A 24,673-nucleotide genomic window follows, 5' to 3' on the forward strand; every position below is an offset into this window, starting at 1 on the left:
ACTAATAAAGATGGCAGAATACACATCCAGATTTCATGCAAGACAGTCTGAACAGATGCAAGAAATAGAGGCCACTGGAAAACCTCTGCCTAGTGATTCCTAACATGTTTTGTGCTCCATCAGCTTTTCGTTTGTGCTGCTGATTTTAAAAACGTCTTACATCACATTTTTTATAAGGAACTATATAATCTCAATGTTTTGCAAGGAATTCCTTTTAGACTGGAAAAAGTTTTCAAAAGGAATAGTTTCCCTTCCATCTCGGTGGAAATTACTTTTGGGCATGGCATGGGGTTCAGCTGTTCAAGGGGGAAATAGTAGTCATATATCCAACCCTAAGAGTGCAAAACTCTTGCCTGAACTTTTAATAGCTCGCTATTCATGCCACATCACTATCCTAGCCTTTAGTGTATTTACAAAGAACAGTTTTTTAGAAATTTGAAGGCAGTATGATGCAAAACAAAGATTGCCTTGGAAGGACTTTGGCCAGATCTGGTTTTTAATACTAGCTTTTAAAATGGTTTTTAGAATGTTGGTTTTCATTATTTATTGTATATATTTGTGTATGACTTGAAACTTCTTTGATCTTATATTAGGAATAATGTGATATATGAATGAATGAATGAATGAATGAAAATCAACCATAACTGTCTGTGTCATACATATTCATTTTTACCCTATCCTGCTATTGGAGCATCATAAAACCTATAAAACTATTTGACTAGAGACCAAGGACTGTGATAGGATGCCCATGTGGTCAGGATTTTTGGAAGTTTGAGGCCTGCCACCTGCTTGCATGACTCTTGCCCTTCCTGGCTTCTTCAGTCTGCTGGGAGAGAATGGCTCTGGTGCGTCCACTCCTAAAGGAGCCTACCTTGGACCCAGGAGATCTCAATAACTATTAACTAATTTCAAGTGTTCAATTCTTGAGCAAGCTGATTAAACGGGTTGTAGCTGAATAACTTCAGGTTTCCTGGATGAAATGAATTGTATAGCTCCTTCCAATCTGATTTTTAACCCTGGTTATAAGACTGAAACAGCTTTGGTCACACCTGTGCTGGGAGATGGACAATGTGACTCTGTTGATTATCCCGGACTTCTCAGCAGCTCTCAATACCACTGATCATGGTATCCTTCTGGACTACTTTTCCAAGATGGGATTAGGAGGCACCATTTTGCAGTGGCTCTGGCCCTAGATGGAGGGTAGGTTTCAGAAGGTGGTGCTGACGGGATGCAGCTCAGCCTCATGGACTGTGGTCTGTGGAGTTGTGCAGGGTTTCATCTTGTCCCCTGTGCTCTTTAGCGCCTACATAAAACCACTGGATGAGGTCATCTGAAGATTTAGGCTGGATTGTTTCCAATATATGGATGCCACTCAAATCTTGTACTTTTGGCTGATCCCAGGGAGGCTATAGAATCCCTGAACTGGTGCCTGGAGGCAATTTTGGAATGGATGTGGGCTAATAAACTGGAGCCTAATCCCAGTAGGATGGAAGTGCTGCTGGTGAGTGGAAGGCCTGACCTGGGATTTAAGGTGTCATCCCTTCTGGATGGGTTTGCACTCCCCTCAAAGTAACATGTCTGTAGTCTGGAGTGCTCTTATTGCTTATTGCTTATTGCTGAATAAGCTAGTGGCAACTGTGGCTAGGAGTGCTTTTTAATAGCTTTGACTAGTTAGCCAGCTGTAGTTTTTCCTGGACTGAAAAAATCTGGCCACTGTAGTGTATTCCCTGGTTACATCTAGATTAGATTTACTCCAGTGCACTCTACTTGGGGCTGCACCTTTGAAAAATGTTTGGAAATTTCAATTGGTGCAGAATGTTGCAGCCAGGATGCTAACTGGATGGTGGGTGGTAGCGATCATATCACTCCAGTCTTAGCCTATCTACACTGGCTCCCAGTCTGTTTCCAGGCAAAGTGCTGGTGCTGACCTTTAAAGGCCTACATGGTTCAGGAACAACATGACTGAAGAGACACCTACTCACTTACAAACCTACACCATGACTGCAATCATCTACTGAAACCTTGCTTTGGGTACCCCTGCCTTCTGAGATTAGGCAGGGTCCTCTGTACAGGGTCAAGCTTTCTAAATCGCAGTCCTCTATAACCCCTATAGATTGCAAAATCTATGTGAATTCATTTTTATCCTGCCGTAAGGATTTCTGAGTTACAAGACTGACATGATACAAGACTGAGGATACAGAGGAATGGCTGACACTTTACACAAGGCAGGAACTGGGGGCTCAGTGCATCTTTCTCTTCACAATAGCCCTGTGAGAGAGATTAGACTGAGAAGACCCTGGTTTTCATGTCAGCAATATGGAAATGGCAAACAATTAAATGTAGTATTTAACAACCAAACAGAAACAAGGCTGTTTCATAAGGCATAGCCCAGAGTGATGCCTTGGTAGGAACAGGGACTATTGCAGGGGTGGCCAAACTTGCTTAATGTAAGAGCCATATAGAATAAACGTCAGATGTTTGAGAGCCACAAGACATGATGAACTGAAGTGACTTCAGATGAAGAGGTGGGTTGGGGGGGGGGGTTGTGCAGTATGCTGGAAGTGACATCATCAGAAAGAGTGGAGCTTGGGAAGAGCCATCACCTGACCTTTGACTTGGAAGTGATATCACAAAAGTGATGTCATATCCTTGCCAGGCTTCACTCCCAAAGTCCCCAGGTATTTTCTGAGTCAGACTTGGCAACCCCAACAGTTTTACTGAAAATATGAAAGACATGGAAAGAAAGAAGGAAAAAAGGAAAAGAGAGGGAAAGACTTGCTAAGAAAGAAAGGAGGAAAGGGAGAGAAGGAAATAAACTAAAACTTATGGCCGTAGTGATACTCAGAAACCACAGGGAGCCACACAATATGTCTAGAAGAGCCACATGTGGTTCCCAAGCCGCAGTTTGGCCACCCTTGGACTATAGACTACACTCTTGGGTATTGTCAGTTGATGTAGATATGCACATTCCACATTGCTAAAGATTTCATGTTAAATAATTATGCTTAGTTTCAGAAAGGTTTCATTTCTGTTCTGTTTTACGCTGTGTTCAATTTTTTTGCAACCCATACCCTATTGTATCTCTTCATTGAAAATTCTAACTTTTGATCATATTGTATTTTGTGTAGTGAATGTCCTAGCTGTTGATTATATTGTACTCTCTTGCACTGTGTAATTCGCCTTGGATCTCGGCGACAAAGGCAGACTATAAATAATAAACAATGACTGGCCTTTTGAAGAGCCGTCCCTATTGCTTGAGCACACTGCGTCTTCTTTGTAAAACGGAGCTACTGTAAGACTAAGAGTTGTGGATAGCCCAAGCCAGAGCATCCCTCAAGCAAAAGCCGCAAACCTGCCCAGCACCTGACTTACTTTTCTGAAACAATAGAGCAAAACGCTAAGGTTTTTGTTACCACAGAGCGTGTACCAGAGACCCTGATCCTCGTGCAGTCTGCTTATTATTCTCCACAACTGGCTAAGGAGGCGTCAGCAGCCTCTTTCTAGGCTCAGAGCCCCCCCCCTTCCTCTCTCGTTACCCGCGGGAGTTTGCCTGCTTCCTCAGGTGGGCCAGGCGGTGAAGGGCGGTGGCGCCGCCGTGCCGATCCCTCCAGTCCGCAGGGGGCAGCAGAGAGCCCGCAGCGACGACGCCGGGCGCGAGTTCCCTCCTCTTCCACATCCGCCGCCGCCGCCGCTCGTCGGTCTCTGGGATCCGCCGCCGGGCTGGGAAGGGAAAAGAAGCGAAGGGAGAGGAGAGGAAGCGGAGGGGCCGCTGCGCAGCCAGGACCGCGGGGCGGGGAGGGGCCAAGCAGGCCGACAGCAGCGCCAAACGGAGCCGGGAGAGCAGCGCTGGGCAAGGCCCCCACCGAGAGCTAGACGCCGCCGCCGCCGCACGCACGGCCGGCCCGCCGCCGCCGCCTCTCCTCAGCTAAGGTACCGACCTCTGAGGCGGGGCGAGCCGCGGCTCACACCAGGCCTGGCGCGGGGAGGCCTTGCGAAGGGCTTTGCTGAGGCCTGGCGTGGAGAGGGAAGGGGCGCTTGACCCTCCGCAGGGTGTGTCCTCGGCAGGCCTGAAGTGGATTAGTCACCCCTCCGGCTGCGGGTCGGGGGTTGTGGGGGCTCGTCGCCTTCCTTCCCCGCCTCTCTTGCTATCCGCGCTCAGGGGTGAATCGGGGATTTCTAATCCGGCCGTGGCCAAGGCGCGAGGAGCTGGCCGTTAATTCTGGATTAAGTAATGCGGAGCCCGAGGGGGGAGAGTTCGTGTGCGCAGTGGCAGCTGCATCTTTTTGTCTCTGTTCTGACGGGCGGGCGGGCGGGCGTCGGGCATTGTCTTTCCGAACGGGCTCCAGTAAACTTTCTTGTTGAAAAGACCGAAGGGATCGCAAAGCTCCTTTCCAGTGTTGAGAAAGGGAGGGATCTCTGTCAACCGGGAAATGGCTTCTCCTTTTTAATCATGACCTTTTAAACGACGAACAAGCACAGTGGGGTTGGCTGGGTGAATCAAGCCTATACGGCTGGGATTTTTTAAAAAATGCGTGTTTGCTTTTCTCTTGCAAAATTGTAGTGCGCGCAAGGGAGGCCCTGCTTGGGTTAGCGTAACTGCACGGCTGAATCTAGCTCTTCTTAGTGTCTGGGTTATTTTAGTACATGTAGCAGACGCATACGTTTGTGCCTGTTTTTATTAAAGTCTGAGTATTGAGATAGTAAATAGTGAGGGTGGGAAAGATTTGCAAAGGCCCGTGTATAAAGTGCTTGTTCCCCTGCCTGTTAACTGATTTGGTTACTTCTAGGACATCCCACTATAGAACTTGTACAAATTGGCACTAGCTGCTTTCTAAAAACAGTATGTTCCATTGATTTAATACAACCGGTATATTTCTTGTCACCTGGAATCTCTGAAAATGTATTGCGGAACACTATTTACACTTAGTTTGCGTCTGGAGTGAAATGTTGCTGTTTAGCACAATTCTTAGAAAAGAATATAGTTTGGGGGGGGGGCAGGTGGGCTAGGTTTGCAGGTTTATTATCTTGGTTACTAAACTGATTTAGTTCTATATAAGCATTTTTTTGGAATTGGTCATGTATATTGAATTTAGCAGGGACGTAACATTGTTCTAGACTGAGGTACAAAACAACATCAATTGATCCTTCATGGTTTACCAGTTAGATTACATGTGGCTGTGGTTGGTCTCTTCTCCCTCCAAAAAAACTCTTGAAGATGCAGTCCTGTACTCAGAAGTAAGCTCCATTGAATTCAGTGGGGCTTGCTTCTGCTCAGACATATTTAGGATCAGTTTTTAATGGTGCCACCCACAGCAGAGTTACACCATTCTAAATCCATTGAAGATATTTAGAATGGTCTAACTTTGCTTAGGATGGCACCATGAGAGTGTGTGTGTTTAAAGGTCTAGACCATAAGATGAAGATATATGTGTCATTTAGACTCACGAATTACTTTGATATCAGTTGATGGCTGTGGGGAAATGCTCCTAAGGCAAATTACTGCACCTTGTGATGGGAAAGGCTGATAACCAGGGTCTCTAGTGTTGGAGAAAGGTGGACATGAAGGGTTGTAAGGAACTTTTCCTGTAGCATAATGTATTTACCGTTGGATGCAACAAAAAACATTTAAACAATCAGATTATGTATTGTTTTACTTATGTAGTATGATCCCATTTGATGATGGGATTAACATCCTGGTGTAAACTTCCCTAGTGAGATGAAGCAAACTTCAGTTTTAATTATTTACTTCTTAACTCTTTAAAATTAAATGATGTGGACTTTTTTTTTTTTTAGCTCTGACCTGGTTAGCCCAAGCTAGCCCAATCTCTTCAGATCTTGGAAGCAGTTAAGCAGGGTCAGCCCTTGGATGGGAGACCACCAGAGAAGTCTAGGGTTATTATGCCAATGCAGGCAATGGCAAACCATCTCTGAATGTCTCTTTCCTTGGAAACAGTACAGAGTCGCTGTAAGTCAGCTGCAATTTGATGGCAAAAGAGACAACTTGTATGGGCCATGGTAGCAATTCTGTTTACTGAAAAGGCTGTCAAGATCACATTGTGCTACTTCTATATGAAATATTCTCTATTATTTTCAGTTAAACCAATTGTAAGTTCTGTTTGTTTACCAGAGAACAAACAGTAGTCTTATGGAATGAAGTGGCTGATCTACTTGTTACTTAATTGATGAAATTTGCATATTGGATTGTAATATTTGTTCAGTAATAATAATAGAGGTAGCTTAGTATTTGACCATGGGGCACGACCATGTACAGGAAGCACATCAACAAGAGCGTACTCTGCCTGCAGTGTTTCCTGTCAACTTGCTGTTGCCCCTTCTCCCCCTCCCCCCCACAGACTTTTCATGCATGCACAGTTTTTTGTTTGTGTATTCTGAAACTGTACATACATGGAAAATCCACACGCTGCCCTATTAACACAGAATAATAATCAGGAACATCACAAGTAATTTCTACTTCTGTTGATGAGCTCCCGATAATCAAGACTATAATGTCTAAAATGGGCTTGATAAGCATGATAGTATCTTAAATTTTTGATGTTGACTATTGTTAGAAATAATGTTTGCTTTAAGATTTTACTAAATTCTCTTATTTGTCAATATGCTGGATATTTTTCTGTTTTAAAAGCATTGTTTTTAACACTGGTAGATGTATAGAAAAGCTAGTGTGTTAGCCTTCTAGTTTCTCACAGAATGTTGCCACACAGGTCCCCTGCCCTTTGTTGAAGCTTTTCAGAAGGAGAATAAATAGCTAACTTTGGATCCTGGCCAGTATTTTTATTGTTTCTGTAAACTCATTTATTGTGCAGCAACAAAGTGTATATGGAAAACACATCAATGGAAGTCTATGCTGGAGTTTAACCTGAACCTATTGGCGATTTCAGTGTTGTGTGGTTTCTTTAGTGAATGCTGTTACTGTCACTTAACAGATACAGGGCTACGCCTGCTGTTCTAGAGTTATGTCAAATATGCCCCGCCTCCCTGAAATGTCTGCATTCCTAATATAACCTGCTTGTTTTGGTAGGGAAGGGTTTCTTTTTATCATTTGAAATGGTTGACATTTTTACTGTAGTCTCATTAAGCTTGCGCTGATCAAACTATTGTTTACCCTTTCAATGTATTGTGTAATGCTGGTCTGTATGAAAACTGTTGATGTCCTCATAGCTTTTCAAACTATTTGGATCATGAATAAGCTAAGGTCTGCAGAAAAATTTAAATTACATTCATTTATCTTTGCTTACACATAGTAAAATTCATTTCTGTATTATTAGAAACCCTATACATTTGTTCAATGTCATGCCGGATGGCAGAGGACCAATGACTAAGACTCTGATTTCAAGTCACAATGAAACTGGATCTCATTGATTTCTCTGAGGCCATGTGGGCATGCATGGTATAGTCAAGACCTTTGTAAAGGTTGTTAATTATATTTGGATTTGTAGAATAGGACAGTCAGTGACATTTTATACCACAGAAAGGCTAGTGGTGACATACAAATGTGACTAAGATAGTAAAACTGAGTTAATTGAGAAGAACCAACAAAGAGTCTTTGATGACAAGATTTGTTATGGAATAAGTTTTCATGGACTAGAGCCTACTTTGTCAGAATGCTATAGTCCACCAAAGTTTGTGCTGCAACAAAGCTGTTAGCTGTTGTAGAAAACTCAAAGACTATCATGGTTATCCCTTTGGATTTTTTCTATAAAATAGCTTTTCTGAAATGTTCATAATGTATGGACTAAGCTTTTTGTGCATTGTCTGTGTACACATTTACATTGTGTCATAAGAAGACTAATAGCAGAATAAAGCCAGCAATAATCTACTTCTTTTCAGTAATTCAAAAAGAAAAATACAGTAGCACTTAGAACTGGCTTATTTTGAAAGCAACATATTTTCTTTTTGCTCAGGAAACTATTGCAGAATAAATGAAAATTACCCTTTAGAAGTTGCAGTGAATTTGCCTATTATAGTTATATTTCACATTAGTAAGAGTAGTAAGTTGTTGCTTCTTAGAAATAAGCAACATTTGCTGCACCTATAAATAAGTAGTTTGAATAGAATGTGGCAATTGCTGTACTATTACAAGGCTACAACTGAATATGCAGACAAATGTACCAGTGGAAATGTTTAACTTCCTTGTTTCCTAACCAAGCTTAAATCCTTGTTTTAAAACAGCCTTAATCAAGCTTTTTTTGAAGTTTACTGTGGAGGAACTTAAGCATTATAATTTTAGCTTTCAAACTCATATTTGATTGCATGGAGTTGGCTGATGCAAGGTGTGCCATACCATTATTTCTCTCTGGTTTATAACTGTAAAACACAGATGTGCATGCAAAGTTTAAAATTACCTCTGAATTCCTTAGGGCATGTACTCCATGAACAGAACTGTTTTTGTAAAGTTCCTCTCTAATTAGGTTTATAACTTGGTGTGATTTACTTTATGTAATCTTGTTGCACCAGAATGGGAATGGGTGTGAGTAAATTCATGAATATATAGGCAGTGTATTTAATTGTATCGATGGAAGTAAATTTTCTTAGAGTAGAAAAGAGGTTGACATCTCAACAGCAGTAGAATATAAATGGGAAAATAAAAACTTGAGGGGTAATGAACAACTTTTTTCTGGAATTTTAATCCTGAACATGTTTGTTCAGAAGCAAACTCTTCCAGTCTCTGAGACTGCTTATGACCAGAAGTGATAGTCCAACTTTGGCTTTGCTATGCTAGCCAAGTGGACTTCTTTTGTCATGTTGGAATAAGAGTAGGCCACTGCCAATGCACCAGCAAAATACATATTGTACAAATCAGTCATTTGCCTTCAGAGTCAGTATGGCTTCAGTAAGTGAGATTGAGAATGACTCATGTTTCAGCCAGAGTCAACCCATTCCTCTGATACACTTTTTAAAACAAGATAGTAAAATGATATAGAAGGGTAGGTTCCCGTTTGGCTTGCATAGGCTACTGTTATAATTACATGAGCACAGGCTGTTTGCTTTGCCACAATAATTTATTTCTTCTCCAGTAGAAGCTTTATGTGATATCATTGGGTAACTAGGTTGTTAGTTAACCAAGCTTTTGCTGCAGCCGTGGCTGGACCAGTGCCAGCCTTTCCAGTTCCTGGTGGGTTCTTGGCCATAGCACGGTCTGCTCAGCAGCAGCATGAGTGGAAGGTTCTTGAGAGTAGGCAGAGACAGCTAGCATGCTGGTTAACCAAGTTTACCAGAGGTGCCAGATAACACAGCTTTTACTATATGCTCTAATCAATAGCATCTATAGGGGCTCATGAGATGAGTCGGTTGTGCTGCTCTGTTATAGTGAGATGCTGCGGTGTGCTGGATCTCTTAACTACAACTGTTGAGAATGTGTCCTGTCCTCCCAATCTCTGCCATATTTTTCTCCACAGCAAATTTCCCTTTGCTGTGATCAGTGCTAACGGGTTAACCAAGAGCTGAAGCTACTCAGCAAACTTTGGTTAAAGGGGAACCTCATTATCATTACAATGTTGAGTATGAACAACTCTTAACCATAGTCAAAGGTAAGGAAGTGATGCAAGGAAAAGTAGCTTGTTTCTGCTCTGTTAACCAGGGAACAATGTAGAAGTGCACACAGTGCTTAGATACAATATTGAAGCCATCATATTATAGCATTTAATATTTTCTAGCATGCTAAAATCCCCAGTTAGTGAAATAGTGTTCATATGTAGTAGACAATTAGTTAACTGATATGTAGTAAATGAAGTATAGAAGTCCTGTTTAATTTGTAAGAATAGTGTTCTTTATTATAACTACAGTATGAATAGGAAACTGGATCAAGGTTTGTATTTTTAAACTGAGGTTTCCCACTTGATGTTTTAAATCTTGATTTATGTCGCTGGTCTAAATCTATCCCCTAATGTTGTATAAATGAACAGGTTCAGAATTGAGCCAAAAGGGAATCAACCACAGAGTTCATGCAGAAATAATTATAGAAGTTCCTCAGAAACACATGTAGTCTATTTTGGGGACACCACTATCTAGCTTTCTCTCATGTCCAGTTTTACCAACCATACTTCAGCTGAAACCAATGAATGTGCTTTCTGATATTCTGTATGGCTCTAGTTATAAATATGTAATGTTACAAGTTCTTGAATTGTAGGCTTAAGTAGGCTAAAAAGGGAATATTTCTGTGGTATTTCTCAATTTTAAGACTAGGTTACAAGCTGTAGTAGACAGACTATATATTTCAGCATGGAAAGGAGGCATGTACTGTCACTTAACTTCCTGTTTCCAAACAAGGCTGTTTTCATTGGTAGCTAATTTTGATTTCAAAAATACAAATTATGTGAATGTATCATGTTTATAGTACTCATAAATTATTATATTTATATCCCTACACACATTTTGGGGAAAAACTTTTTCATTTACTTCAAGGATTTGGGGGAGGTTGTTTTTAATTCCTTAGAATGGAAAGAAATGTGAATTTAAAGAAAAATGTACTTTTATATCTGTTCTTAGTCACAATTTACAGAGTGGTATCCTTATTTATATTGTAACTTTTCTTAGAAAAGGTAAGAAATAACTAATACTTTCCCTTTTAGAGACAAATTTTGTTCTTTAGTTAATGATAATAAGCTATCACATTCTTAACAGCATAAAGAAAATTAGCTGAGTTTAGGTTGTAAGAGAGGGCTTGTATTGTCTCCTACAGTTTGTTGGTTATGCTACAGAATGCATTTTTCCTTAATTTCATACATGCTGATGTTACTTAATGTTTTTGTAGATTTGCATCAGTGGTGGTCTATCTACCTTGGCAAGTGCCACAAGTTAGATCTTACGTGATGGACCAACTCTAGTGCATTACAGTATATACACAATCCTAAAAGTTGGGGAGTGGTTTTGCCTCTTGTCTTCTGAGCTGTAAAACAGGTAGTAGCACAGCACTGGCGAGAAAAGGCTGGAATGCAGGCCTTACTATGGCAAAGCCAGCTCACTGGCCATACAGCTACTTTCCTTGAGCTTCACAACCACTGCTCTCTGTACCTGTAGTGATACTTGTTCTCTATAGGCTGGTATTTATATTTTGCACTGTGTAATTCATGTTTGGTTGTTATTGCTGCCATTTAGATTATTATACCGGTAACAGTTAATAGAAGATTATTTTTAGCAACTGATTATAGATGTATTCTAAGCAACTTTCAGTTTGTCAGTAGTGAGGGAGAGTTATTCTTCTGGCCAAGGGAGTAAAAAAGATAAACCACTGACATTTTAAGAAGATGAAAAAGTAGTAACTTCTCTGCATTTTTCAAGCTCCCTTCTGTCTGTATGTCTGTCTAACATACAGTGTAATCCTAAAAAGAGTTACTGCAGTCTAAGCCCATTGATTTCAGTGGGTCTAAACTGGAGTAACTCTTCTTTGGTTTGCACTGTTAATCCTTGCTCTTATTAGCAATAGTGTTCCTGTGGATGATTCCTCTGATACAGTCCTCTATTGTCAGTATAGTGACATGAATAGGTTTACTCAAGTGGAAAAACTTATTTGAAGCAGGTTCTGAAGCTAGTCGCATGGAGTGTTAACTCTTATGTGAACTAGCTCTGAATTAGTGAGTGGATGACTTGTGCCATATGATTCTTTTGAGAGCCAGCCTATTCAATTATGCAGTGAGGAAAGGTCAGCTTTTCTCTAGGTCTGTTCACCTGGTATTTGGTGAAAAAGCATGACACATATTTTTCAAATACTGTAAATTAAGGATTGTTTTTTATGGAAGAGTCTAGTCCAGAGATATCCTGCTTGATCCTTTGTTGTTTGCTGTACATCAGTCTGATGAGGTGATTTAAGAGTTTCCTAGATAAGGTGTTGCATAGTTTCTCACAGTAATCTATGCAGTAAGTGGATTTAAGAGGGTTCTTTACACACAGTCCCTTGGGTAGAATGTCCAGTTTTTTGCATTTAGAAAGGAAGGTGATGTCTGTTCGTATCTGTGCCAATTTCTTCACGAGGTTGATGGATTTACTCTCCATTCAGCTGAATGCGGTTCTTTCCATGGTCATAGATTCAGAGGAGTTAGCCATGTTAGTCCATAGTAGCAAAATAGTAAAGAGTCCAGTAACACCTTTAAGACTAACCAACTTCATTGTAGCATAAGCTTTCAAGAGCCACAACTCTCTTTGTCAGTTGCAGCTGATGAAGAGAGCTGTGGCTAACAAAAGCTTAAAGTTGGTTAGTCTTAAAGGTGCTATTGGACTCCACTATTTTGCTACTACAGACTAACACAGCTAACTCCTCTGGATCTGTAAACTAAGGCTTCATCGGAGCTTTTTTCCAGCTGGAACGCAGTGGAATGGAGTTCCGGAACCTCTTGAAAATGGTCACATGGCTGGTGGCCCCGCCCCCTGATCTCCAGACAGAGGGGAGTTTAGATTGCCCTCCGCGCGCTTTTCCCAGAAAAAAAGCCCTGGGCTTCATCATATTAGTAGTGCTTTGTAAATAACTTGATTGAAGGTTTCCCATTTTCTGGTTTATATGCAAGTTCTTTCCTGCTCACTGCTATTTACTTTTTCCTTCTGTAAAGATATATGAGGTGCCTACCTGGTGTGGACTGGCAACAAGGCTACAGTGGTAATAGATCTGTCTAATGGAGTCATCATAGTAATGCTTTATTTACCCCAGGACTGCACATATGGCACTGGCTCCATCTAGTGCTAGTAGTTATGTAAGTGATGAGACAACTTTTTGTCTAAAGGCAGATGTTCGTCAGCCAGGAAAGTGCTACATTACAAGGTAGTGTTATTAAACTGATATGTTATAAGATAGTGTGCACTTCTTTGCTTTGCTTTGAAACTAGCACTGTGGCTCCAAGACGTCTAGGGAAGCTGAGAAATTCTGTCCTCGTGTCCTAAACTAGAAAGATGCTGTTTGTGGTTTAGTTCTAGGGTGCTTGAAACAGCCTGTCTAATTTTGGCTCATTTGTTTAAATATAACAAATATTGGAAACTGTGTGGACTTTGTGGCATCCCTTTGGCACCCAAATCTTAAGGGTATTATGCTCTTGAAACCTTGCATATTCACAGCACAAAAGAAAAAAAAACACTTTTCTTTGCTTTTGTTTTTTTGTGTATGTATGTGTTGGAGGGGTAGTGGTTACATAATAACCACTTGGGAGAATTCAGATTGTTGTGAAACCACATTTCCCTCTCACAATTTTTGGCATCAGGCATGTCAGTGGGGAACTTGCCTCTCTTTTTCTGTTGTAAATAAGGCTCAAGAATGTCAAAGAAGAATGTCAAAGATGTATACTGAGAAGGAAAAATATTTTTATATATCATTGCTATTGTCTTTTGTAAACCCTAAGACAATATAGTTCTAGCTGTATGGAGATCTTGTAGAATCTTCTAAAAGGCATTTTAGGAATTAGGAAACTATACTTCCCTCCTTTTATATTTAGAAACTGTGCAACTCCTTTGACACATATTAATAATACTCATTCACATTATAAACGTGTGTCAGATTTTCTGTTCTGTGTGATAAGATTTTAAAAAAATACTCAAATGTTAAGTCTTTGACAACTTAGCTCCTTTTACCTATTAAAATGTAAGTGTAAATACATACTACGTTCCTTGCTTGTAATCACCATCCTCCTTTCTCCTTTGTTATCTTAAATTTTAGAGTGAACACTGAAGGGACCTGCCATCTAGTAGTCTGTAAAGAGCAATATGCATTGATGGTTGCATATAAATTATTAATATTTCCCAAAGACAATTTTAGCCTCCTGTAAAACAGTTTCATTTTGTTCATTTTGAGGCATTTGAAGATAGCACATTCTAAAGTACTGAAGTTATTTCTTTGGAGATACGAGTCTTGTATCGGTTTATGATCCAGTTTTCTGAGAGGATTTGATTTGCTTTATGAAGAAATTATTTTAGAATAGACTGTTCCTTTGGTTTGCTAGTTTGTTTTCCCAGCAGACTGTAGTAAGCATGTAGACCTGGGCAAGAGATGGCATCAGAAGCTGATATGAACCCTGCATTCTGTCTCCAGTTAGAAGGGCATACGCCCATTATTTGGATGATTGCCCAAACAGGGTATCAGAAAGAAAGGTGTCTTGTTGGTTCTCTCTTCTGTAAAGAAACTAATTCCTGAAAGATAGCACATGTTAGAGATGACAGCATGCAATTTTGCAATTTGTCCTATGTCCAGTGTCAGTACTTGTAAGCATTAAGGGCTCTGGCAAGTTGTTTTAAAGTTGAAAAGATTCTGGCAAGGAATCTTGTACGTATTATAGTCTATAACCTGACTCTTCAGAAAATTTGCCCAACAAAGTACTAGAAGCATTTACAATGTATCAATTCGATATCTTTCCCTTCTTTACATTAATAAATCTAACTAAAAACTTCAATTTCTCCTCTCTAGTTCGAGCCAATGCAAGATGCTTGATGAATTTTTTAATTTGCCTTCAGAACCCAAGGAGAGAGAATTCCTTAGGGAGGAATTCAGAGAACTGTTTAGAAACTGTGCTGTGCTACGGTGCTTCCCTAGAAGAACTCAGAAAGAGTCAGGGGTTCAGGTGATGTAGGACATGTGATTCATAGCTTTCAATCCTGTGCTGAGTTTTTCACCTGCAGTCTTTGAGCCACTTCTCCATTAATAATTTATATTTTGAAGTGGAGGACATATATAACTTCCTGTGTGGATGATTTTTAGTCCCCCTTGGTCACTCAGAGGCCTTGCAGCTAAGTTTATTGTGTATTTCAGGTTAGTTTCCTTTTATAAGTATTACTTTATGTAGTGCTTTAGCTCTCATCTTTAAAATACATTAAACTTATAACTGTAAACAGTTATAAGTTGAATTAGTGACTTTGATCAGAAGTTTTCTATTTATTTTTATTAGTTGTGTGAGGTATTTGTCAGATCATTAAAATGTGTGCACCACTGTATGAAAGTTGGGAGCAATTGAAGTAGAACAAGGGTTAGTAGAATACAGAGAAATGATTTTTCAGCCTTAATGTTAAAAGTTCAGTAGACTCCTCATTCTTTGAGGCAAAAACTACTAATAGTTACTACAAAACTGAAACTGTGCACGTGTCAAACAATAAAAGTGACCTTATGCCAAATCCTTACAAAATCTCAATGGAGCTTCAGCTACTGGGGCTATTGTTCATATGTACTACATTGTTTCTGTTCCAAAATTTTCTCTTAATTGATCAAGTAAAATGAACCGAAGTTTGCTCTAACTGCAGCTAGAAGAAAAACTAAAATAAGTTATGGGGAAGGACCAGTGGCACCTTTTACACACAGGCTATTACTACATATAGTGGACAGGCAGTTTCTGAAAATTTTGATGCCATTGAAGAAAAATGTTTTTTTTTTTTGTGGGTTCTGTGCATCACATTAATGGTCTTTGGGTGTGTGCAGAGTTGCTATTTGAAAACTTTTAGAGCTAGTTTTCAGGCTTGAAAATCCTTTCCCCCAGTAGTGTCTGCTCCCTGTCCAATACATCACAGTATTAAGGGCTATCAATAAATCAAAGTAGTGATTTGAACTTGTTAATAATAAATTCTTCAGGAGTAGTATCTAGCAAGTGTACAAGTTTAGTTGCAGAAACCTAAGTATTGTAAATGAAATATCCTCAAAAATACTATCCCTCTGTAATGATTTCAAGTAAATGTGTGCATGTGTCTTTAAATGCTTGGTTTGAGCTAGGTGAAGAGTGGGGGTGAGAGAGGGAAGAGTGAGTGATATGATTGGTTGATGACTGAGAGTGTGGGCGGAGTAAATGCAGTTTAGACTGACAGTGCAGAGAGGAAAGTTTCAGTCAGAAGAAAGCAGGCTAGCTGTGTGCTGCCTGAATTTGTTGAAGTGTTTATGAGAGAAATATAACCTGTGTGGAACCTGAACTGAGCATGTTTGTGAAAGGACACGCAGTCAGGGAAAGAGAGGCCAGCTGTGTGCTGCCTGAGCAGGTTTAATATTTCTGTGAATTAGAGTCAGAGAGGCTAGCTGTGTGCTGCCTGAGGAGTTTTGAGCATTTCTGTGAGACAAATATTGAGTTAGAGAAAGAGGCTAACTGTGTGTGAAGCCTTGGAAGAGATCTGGGTGAATGAGAGTAAATGAAGTAACTTTAAGAACCGAGAACCACTTTTATGAAACTAATACGCTTCTTAACTAAATAAAAATTTATTTTGTTTTGTTTTGTTATATCCCAGTATAGCTGTCATTGCTATATTCCATTCCTATCCTCAGGGCCACATAGAACCACGAAGGAGCCTGACGCTTTGGGAACGTTACCAAAGGGAAAATTTAAATAAAATATCTTGGAATAAAATATTCCTGGTGGCAGCAGACTACCCAGAGGGTTAAGGGATAGATTAAAAGAAAAATCTACCCTAAAGAAAGTAAAGGTCGTAACACCCTCATGTTAAATCTAACTGGAATCGTGTTTTGAAAGATCAATAACTGATTATTCTGAACATTTATTTTTATCTTTAAGACGTAGAGAACTGAAGGCTTGTATGGATTGAAACATTTTCACGTTTCACAGATGTTTCTTTGTATGTGCATATTTCCAGCAATATCTTTCACCAACAGCTGGAGGAATCAGAAGCAGGTGAGAGAACTGGAGAATTGTACATGTCTGTTATGTACAAAATTGTATGTGTGTTTTATATGCCTCCGACCTATGGCAACCCTATGAAGGAAATGTCCTGTCATTAACAGACTTGCTCAGATCCTGCAAATTGGAGGACGTGGCTTCTTTTATTGAGTCAAGCCATCTTGTTTTAGGTCTTTCTCTTTTCCTACTGCCTTCTACTTTTCCTAGCATTAGTATAACTGAATATTTCTAGTACTAGAAAGCATGCTGAGGAAGTATAGGGTATTTAAAATATTTTAAACCCTTATGTTTTTTTAAAATCCCCCATTCTAAACGTAAGAAGTTTTTCCGTCAGATTTTTCCATTGGAAAAAAATTGAGAGAAGAAAACACTACTTAGGATGGATGAGAAATGTATATTTCCATATCCCCTCCAAAAAACAAATCATGTGGCTGTCTGATCTGCATACCCTCAATTCTTGCCAGTGATGTTGAACTTGATTATCATTTGATGTAGAAATATCTGGCTGTGGAGCTTCCCGTAAGGTAGAATCTATGTTATCATAGACATGATTGGAGATTAAAGTCATTAGTTGACTCAACACAGTCATGTTAGTCATCAGTTTCTGCATTGCTTGCATTCCTGCATGACATGCTATAACTAACACCCACTGATGAGCACTTTAGTCTTTCATGCACAGGTACAGTCGCATCTAATTAGGTTAGAAACTTATTGTCTGAAGACTGTTTCCATTGGTGAGGAATATCCATTGGTGATGATCCATTTCCACTGGGTTCGTTGCAGATGCATCCCACACCACAGCTGAACTTGAAGATAGATCCTGAACAAGTGTTGTGTAGCTTTGTTTGACACCTAATTGCCTCCTAACAGACATTCTTTAGAATCTCATTACATAGCTGCACAAAACATAGTAACCATAAGGATTTCCTCTTCAGTTGCTATGGCATTTTATTGAATATAGCTGTTGGTCATCTGAAAGAACTTGAATGCTTTCTTCTTACCGTGGTTAAATGTTGCTGATGTTGTATTGCACACAATAGTGGCATAAACAAAAAGGATGTAGGAGTGCATTGATCTAATTCTGTTCTACTGTGTACGTAGATGCAACCTGGCATGATGTTTACTTCAAGCTTCAACAGGAAAGCTCCTTGTTTTGGATTTGATGTATTTCTAACAATGCAAGTAAATCTGTGTCCTTGCCAGCAGTGGGCACATGATGATCATGACCAGCAGTCTCTCAAAGGCTGTGAATGCTAACATTGTATTAACATCACCATCTGCCTGCTTAACATAAAGGCTGGATGAGTTGCTGGATGAGTTGCTGATGTTGTTATGTGCTCCATGGCCACTACTATTTACCACCACTCCTACTAACAATCCTTGTGTGTCAGGACTGTGTCATTGGCCTCAATTCACATTTTCTTGTGTAACACTTAACCAGAAATACGTGCTGCTGACTTGATATATCTGTGGATGACAGCTACTATTCTGTATAATTCTTCAGTAGAGTTACAGTTTGTCCCCATAGCATTTATTGATAAGGATTTTGCTATTTTGATATGAAAATGCTGAATACTTCTCTTGCCTGATAAGGTTGGGAGGATCACACTATTATCATGGTACTATTGGAGTGTATCAGCTAAAATTACATTCAGGATGGAATGTTGACCTCCCTCTGAGGCGGAGGACATTTGGGTGATTCCCACCATCCAATCAGGGAGGCAGGAACTAACTTTCTTCCTCTTCCTGTCTAGCATGTGGGACCACCCTCTCTTCAGTTCTGTTCCTGCCTCCAGGGAGAGCAGTTCTTCAGCAGACTAGCTCTGCTGCCTTTTCTCTCTCTATCTCTTATTTATCTTGCTTCTTCCTCAAACTATTCTTTACCTTACTCCTCAGTCTTTTAGTCTTTCTCTTTCTGTTTCCTCTTCTTTTACTCCTCTTGTCAAAGAAAGAAAAGAAGAGGACGATATTGTCTCTAGAGAGTCATCGAACTCTGAGGAAAGCTTCATGGAGAAAAATATGGGCTGTTTCCTTGGAGCCATCCTACCAGCGGCGGGAACTGGCCCAGCCAGCACCAGCATGCCTCTTAGGCTGTATGGGTTCCCTGGCGAGGAGAATATGGGCTGTTCCCACGGAGCCGTCCTACTGGCAGCAGGAACAAGCCCAGACGGCACCAGCATGCCTCTTAGGCTGTGTGGTTCCCCGGCGAGGAAATGGCCTTGGAAGAGACGCAGGCCTCTAAACAGCCCCATCTTTCATAGAGGGAGCTTGTTAAAACAGCGCGCCTCTGTCAGCCAGCTGAGAACAGCGCCACCTGGCAGAGCTCAATTTTGATGGGAAACAATGCAATGAGTGACTTCCCGCCTAATCTCAAAGATGCACTTGCCAATCTCCTGGCAGGAGAGACACGGCTGAAACATAATCCAGACACCCAGAACTCCAGCCGACAAGCCTAGGAGGGCCACGTAAGTGTTCCCCCAAGCGTGTTTCCTCCAGAATTCCTGTCAGCAATTAGACTGACTATAAGGGAGGAAATCCTGTCACTTTGCCAGTCAGAAGCACCTTGGCCCTATAAAGATTCCAGGAATCTCCTCGGCCCTGGTACCATGTGAATGTGCCCATGCCAATCTCCTGGCTGGAGATTTTACAGCAGGCCTTTCCCCTTTGGATTTAGCCCTGCTTTTACAACAGGATCTAGCCCTGTCTTTCCCTGTCAGATGGGTAATGTATAAAGGGTGCAAACTTGCCGGTGTCTTTGAACCTTTTAACTCTTAAGACTAACCAGGAGGGAGGAAATAGTGGTGTGCGTCTACCTCCTCCTCCCTCCATGAGTAAGGCTGTAGCTCTGTGGAAGAGCTTCTGCTTTGTATGCAAAGGATCCAGGTTTGTTCCCCATTAACTCCAGTTTAAAAGATTAGATAGATGAGGGGAAAAACCTCTTCCTGAGACCCTGGTGACCTGCTGCCAGTCTGAAGAGATAACACTGACCGATGGTCTGAGTCAGAATAAGGCAGTTTGTAACGTTTATCAGTCAGGGATCCCCACGGAGCAGGGGAATCACCCTCAGATAGAGTTTGTAACAACAGGGAGAAGGATGAATTCCTTCAGATGTGGAAGAGGAGGAAATATCCCTACCAGAGTAGTCAGCCCAGCTGTCTGAATCTGAGGTCTACCAGTATTTACTACCTAAGACATTCTCAGCCTTAGAGCTGTATAAATTACCCTTGGGGGAGTAGGACCCTTAGACTGGGAATACCAAATCCAACCCAGGGAAACAAGAGTCTCTTCCTAGTGAAGGTTCCTTAGAAAAGGTCCTCCCATTTCCAGAATATTTGGAGAGAAGGTTCAAGGCTGAGTGGTCTAAACCATAAGCCAATTAATAATCCCCAAACTTGGTCCCAAAACAAAACCAACTATACTCACTACCTTTCTTTGCTATGAGTTGTTGCAGGCACCTGCGATCGAAGCTCCAGTGGCTACACTTCAGTCATTTGGGCTCTGGTCAGAAGATGGGTAAGGATCAGTCAGAGACCACTTAGACAAGAGGAGAGAGGCCATGCTAACAAGAGCGTACGAGGCTGTGACCGTGGCTATTAAGGCTACAGCTATTGCCATTGCCTCAAGAGTCAGGAGTATGGATCTGGAAACTGATCCAACTCCTCCCATACAACAATAGCTGCCCCCATTGAAGGGGCAAACAAATGTAAGGGCCGATACCTTCAACACAGATGTCATCCTGGATACATTTACCTTTTTCTTCCAGGATTATGGTTTTGACAGCAGTAACAAGCCGGCACTCTTGACTAAGAGCATGGCCAGCAGATTCACACTCTAAAAATATCGTCCTGGCTTACCTCTTTCAAAGAGACAAGCTATTTGGGGATGGCCTGGGAAAGATCTAGATTGAGATCTAGGACAGAAGAATGGGTTGCCAAAAACACTCAAACAATCTGAGAGGCGATCCTTTGGCCCTCAGCCTTTTATTCACAACACACACTACTAAGGTCCAGACAAGATTCCAAATGGCCATCCTAGGGTTAATCTAGGCAGCCCTTTAATAAGGAGGGTCCTTTCAAGATCCCACTTGTAGTATAGTGGTTAAGCAACTGAACAGTGATGCAGTACTCTGCAGGTTCAAATCTCACTGCTGCCATGAACTTGCCACATGGCCTTGGATAAACCAGTCCTCTCAGTCCCAGCTCTCCAGCTGTATTGTGGGGATAATGCTTACCTTGTCCCAAGATCAAACAGACAGTTCTCCACACGTGGGAAGAGATCCAACCTTAATACCCAGATCTCTAAGACAGGAGTTGCTAGCTGTCCCTGTGAGAGGCCAACTACTCTTTACCATCAAGCCTGGGTTGACAAGCAGGCAGACCTTACAAATAGTCTCACAAGGCTATTCCATACAATTTGAAAGCTGCCCACCAGAAACGGGTCTACTCAAATCTTCTTCATAGTCCCTAAAAAGAATAGGGACTGGAGGGTGTTATTAGGCCAAGTTTTTTGAACAAGTTTATCAAATTGTATCACTTCTGAATGGAGACTCTGCGCTCAGTCGCAGTGAGCAATCAATCAGAAGAACACATGACATCTACAGATCTCACAGAAACATACCTCCATGTACCAATTCTGTCAGCCCATCAACAATACCTAAGATTTTATGTAAAAAAAAAACCCAATTGGCAGTTCTGAGCCATCCTGTTTTGGCCTGTCCACCACACCAAGAGTATTCACAAAATTCATGATCAACCCCATCATACGTTTCAGAGACGGGGTATTCATGTTCATTTGTACCCAGACGATCTCCTGATCGGTTCAAGTTCAAGAGAAAATCTCACCACAACACTCAATTCACCATTCAGTTCCTACAAGTTTGAACACCTGGGTTAGATCACAGTCACCAAAAGGGCTTTTTTCTATCCCTCACCAAAGAAAAGGTCAGAAAGACCAAACAGCTGACTGAGACTGTCATCAGAGTGCAAAATCACTTCTCACGACACTACTGAAATTGATGGGTTTGCTAGTGGCCACCTACAGTGTAATATCTTTGGGGCCGTCTATAGGCAAGACCACTTCAGATTTTTCTTAGATCTCATTAACAACAGATCCTGGAGAAGACAGATCTTCCCATTCAGATACCACTTCAGATCAAAACCCATCTGAGCCAAGGTCACCAGCCCAACGCAAAGCAAAAGATTCATGACCCCTTAAGAACAACAAATATTTACAGGTGTAAGAATCAGGTTAGGCATATCTTCCTACCAGTGATTTAGAAAGGTGAGCAATTTGTTTGGTCCTGTTCCAGTTCAGAGATCTGTATGGACACGGTTGCAGACAAAACATATAAACAATTGGGGGGATTCAAGACCTCGAGGTGGCACAAGGTGACAGCAAGGATACTTACCTGGGAGGATGGTCACCTAGCTTCGATCAGAATTGTACACATCAATGGCATATCCAATGCCCAGGCAAACTGGCTGAGGGGACAACAGGGGAATAGTCCCTTAAGAAACATCTCATCCAATGGATAACATTGCACTTCGCAACACCTCATGGACCTGTGTGTGTCCCAACACAGCCATCAACTACGGGGGTACATGACAAGGTTTGTTCTACCCAGAAGCAGATGCCCTGACATTGCAGTGGCCGTTAGGCCTCCTCTTTGTATTACTACCCTTACCAGTAACAGACCATGCCTTTCCACCCTCCGCAACAGATGGTGATATTTCCACCTCTCATCCTACTGACCTCTCTGGTCAAGTTACAGCAGGGACCAATTTGGCTCTCTCATTTAGACTTACTCTGCTTAACTGTGTGGAAATAGAAAGGAACACCTTCCTAAGATGGGGATATTCCTGAGAGGTGGCCAACACTCTCCTAGCATTCAGAAAACTGTTTATGCTCAGAATTTACAACTCTTATTGGGAAGCCCTCACTCAGTAGACATTTTACACAGCCGTTCCCCTGAGAAGGCTGAGAATGAAGACTGTCTTCCTTATTATGTTCGCGTCTGCCAGAAGATTTAGTCAGACCTGAACTCTGTATCTTTCCCAATGGTAAGGTGATGCCTCGTACTGTCTTCCAAAAGCGTATTCCAAACTGCATAGTTTGCAAGAGATAAGGCTACCATATTTCTACCTGTACCCTAAATAGACTAGGGAGAGGCTCTGACACACCTAGATGTCAGAAGAAGGCTGAAGGCTTATCTGCTCCAAAAAGTGCAAATCAGAAAGTCAGTCTTACTGTTCTTAAATATATCTCCCCTCAATTTGGGCAAGAAAATGTCTTTGGCAGCGGTAGGTGCCAATAGCAAAACATACACTATCGAAAGTCCTAAAAACTCTCTTTGCAGAGGTTCCTTGTGGAATACCAGCTCATTCTTTGAGGAGTGCTAGTACCAGTGCAGCATTACACAGGAACACTTCTGTAGAAGAAGTCTGCAAGGCAGCAACAAGGTTGTCAGTCTTGACCTTACTAAGATGATACAAATCAAATCTATATGATTCAGCGGACACTGACTGTAATAGAAAAGTACTGCAGTGCATGATCGTGGACGAAGACTGCATCCCACCCAGAAACTGGAAACTGCTTTGGGAGCACCCAAGATGTCCTCCGCCTCAGAGGGAGAACGGACCTTTGGACACTTACCGTGAAGGGTCCTTCTCCTCTGAGGAAAGGAGGACATCTTGCCCTCCCCGGGTCTCCGTCCTTCTCTACCCTGCGGCCTCATTCTTCTAGCTCCTCCGGGTTATGCTTTATTTACAGTACATGTTAATGCAACAGGTGTTTTTTCTCTCAGTATTGCCAGTTGCTGAATGATAAATTCAATGTTACTGCTTTGTGGAGTCACCTGAACTGAAGAGAGGGTGGTCCCACATGCTAGACAGGAAGAGGAAGAAAGTTAGTTCCTGCCTACCTGATTGGATGGTGGGAATCACCCGAGATGTCTTCCTTTCCTCAGAGGAGAAGGACTCTTCACGTTAAGTGTCCAAAGGTCTGTTCTGTGAGAAATTGATTTATTTCATCAGCTAAGCTGGATAATAAAAAACAGCAGAGAATGTCAGTTCAATGAAGCTACCCAACTGGACCAAAGCACCTTACCTGTTAGGATCTTCCAGGTGACTATCTGGGAGAGGAGTCGAGCCCAGGACTATTTTATCTGTGCAGCATAATGATATTTTGCTTTTCCTGCTATACTCCAAAACCACAAATAACCCAAAAATCATGACCTACACAACTTACCATTGATCTTTCAGTACTCTCATCTGTATGTTAGAAGTTCACATAATTTCCTTAAAATGGTCAGCATCTTCACTAAACAACAATTAATCATTAGTCAAACAGTTCGTTCACACACAGACGCACATGTTGCACAGTTTCAAAGTTTTTATTAAACTCAGATTCAGTCTTCTAATAACTTAGAAACTGCTCAACATACATATAGTGGTCCACAATAGGATATTTGATGAGAAATAGATTGCACACATTTTGGCAGTCTTTGCACGAACTTAATTTACATGCCTAGGGTGTACCAAAGCAAGAAAAAAAAGTTGTAAATATGGAGAGATACACTTCAAGAATACTGTAGAAAATTATGATGATGATGATGATGATGATAATGCCATCCCCACAAGTGGGCTCAGGGTGGGTTACAACAGAAGATAAAATATACAAGATAAAGTCACAATAAATTAACACAGCTTTCTAATAAAACACCTGCTCACCATATAAAAACGATATAACATCTGACGGAGGTGGAGGTGCAGCTTAACTATGCGTTGTTGCTCATATATGGGGGGTGGGTAGATGGTCAGTACCCCCTACAGACATAGAGGAGACCGGGAGAGAGGCTTATTTGGTAGAAACCCTGATGGCCTCAACCAAATAGAGGCCACAACAACCATATTGATTTGAAGTTTTTTTTAGTATAATATTGCTACTCAGTTGATCAAGTTTCAGTTTTTATAACAGTTACCTGTACTTTTTTTATTATAACGGAAGTTCCCAAATTTAGATTTAAAATATTCTGGATTCTTCTGTTTTTAGGTTAAATGTAATGTAAATTTATTTCT

At 41.1% G+C, this 24,673-nt stretch overlaps 1 protein-coding gene across 2 annotated transcripts in view; it reads left to right on the forward strand.

Annotated features, from left to right (window-relative positions):
- Positions 1-3,695: 3,695 nt before the first annotated feature.
- CAB39 (calcium binding protein 39) overlaps positions 3,696-24,673 on the forward strand; it is an 81,342-nt gene continuing 60,364 nt past the window's right edge. Inside the window, exon 1 of one of the 2 annotated variants that reach the window (XM_054983590.1) lies at positions 3,696-3,930. The gene's annotated coding sequence lies outside the window, so the exon portion shown is untranslated. Of the gene's footprint in view, positions 3,931-16,492; positions 16,593-24,673 lie in introns of those variants that run through there. The other variant, XM_054983592.1, reaches the window with a different exon arrangement.

Source organism: Eublepharis macularius, chromosome 6 (genome assembly GCF_028583425.1).
Source record: "Eublepharis macularius isolate TG4126 chromosome 6, MPM_Emac_v1.0, whole genome shotgun sequence".
Classification (NCBI taxonomy): Eukaryota; Metazoa; Chordata; class Lepidosauria; order Squamata; family Eublepharidae; genus Eublepharis; species Eublepharis macularius.